Source organism: Dipodomys ordii, unplaced genomic scaffold (genome assembly GCF_000151885.1).
Source record: "Dipodomys ordii isolate 6190 unplaced genomic scaffold, Dord_2.0 Scaffold115, whole genome shotgun sequence".
In the NCBI taxonomy this organism is placed as follows: domain Eukaryota; kingdom Metazoa; phylum Chordata; class Mammalia; order Rodentia; family Heteromyidae; genus Dipodomys; species Dipodomys ordii.
The window spans coordinates 747,314-749,302 of NW_012267331.1; positions in this window are offsets into that span (position 1 = coordinate 747,314).

A 1,989-nucleotide genomic window follows, 5' to 3' on the forward strand; every position below is an offset into this window, starting at 1 on the left:
GCCCTACACCCTCACACTGACACAGAGCCTAACACCCTCACACTGACACAGAGCCTCACACCCTCATATTGACATAGAGCCCTACACCCTCACACTGACACAGAGCCCTACACCCTCACACTGACACAGACCCCTACACCCTCACACTGACACAGAGCCCTACACCCTCACAGTGACACAGAGCCCACACCCTCACCATGACACAGAGCCCTACACCCTCACAGTGACGCAGAGCCCTACAACCTCACACTGACACAGCTCCCTACACCCTCACACTGACACAGAGCCCTACAACCTCACACTGATACAGAGCCCTACACCCTCACAATGACACAGAGCCATACACCCTCACACTGACACAGCTCCCTACACTCTCACACTGACACAGCTTTCCACACCCTCATATTGGCATAGAGACCTACACCCTTACACTGACTCAGAGCCCTACACCCTCACACTGATACAGAGCCCTACACCCTCACACTGATACAGCGCCCGACACCGTCACACTGATACAGAGCCCTACACCCTCAAACTGACACAGAGCCCTACACCCTCACACTGACACAGCTCCCTACACCCTCACACTGACACAGAGCCCTACACCCTCACACTGACACAGCGCTCTACACCCTCACACTGAAAGAGAGCCCTACACCCTCACACTGATGCAGAGGCCTCAACACTCACACTGACATAGCTCGCTATACCCTCACACTGAAACAGAGCCCTACACCCTCACACTGATACAGAGTCCTACAATCTCAGACTGACACAAAACCTCACACCCTCACACTGACACAGAGCCTCACACGCTCACCCTGACACAGACCCCTACACCCTCACACTGACACAGAACCCTACACCCTCACAGTGACACAGATCCCTACACCCTCTCACTGACACAGCTCCATACACCCTCACACTGAACCAGAGCCCAACACCCTCACACAGACACAGAGCCCTACACCCACACTGACACAGAGCCCTACACCCTCACACTGAAACAGAATCTTCACCCTCACACTGACACATACCCCTACACCCTCACACTGACACAGAGCCCTACACCCTCACACAGACACAGAGCCCTACACACTCACACTGCCACAGAGCCCTACACCCTCACACTGACACAGAGCCCTACACCCTCACACTGACACAGAGCCCCACACACTCACATTGACACAGAGCCCTACACCCTCATAATGATAAAGCTCCGTACACCCTCACACTGACACAGAGCCCTACACCCTCACACTGACACACAGCCCTACACCTTCAAACTGACACAGAGCTCTACACCATCACACACACAGAGCCCTACAGCCTTACACTGACACAGAGCCCTACACCCTCCCAATGACACAGCTCCCTACACCCTCACACTGACACAGAGCCATACACCCTCACACTGACACAGAGCCCTACACCCTCACACTGACACAGAGCCATACACCCTCACACTGACTCAGATCACTACATCCTCACACTGATACAGAGCCCCACACCCTCACACTGATACATAGCCCTGCACCCTCACAGTGATGTAGAGCCCTACACCCTCACACTGACACAGAGCCGTACACCGTCACACTGACAACGAGTCCTACACCCTCCCACTGATACAGCTCCGTACACCCTCACACTGACACAGAGCCCTACATGCTCACACTGACACAGAGCCTCACACCCTCACATTGACACAGAGCCGTACACCCTCACACTGACACAGAGCTCTACACCATCACACACACAGAGCCCTATAGCCTTACACTGACACAGAGCCCTACACCCTCCCAATGACACAGCTCCGTACACCCTCACAATGACACAGAGCCCTACACCCTCACACTGACACAGAACCCTACACCCTCACACTGATACAGATACTCACACCCTCACACTGACACAGAGCTCTAGATCCTCACACTGACACAGAGCCTTACACCCTCACACTGATACAGAGGCCTACACCCTCACACTGAC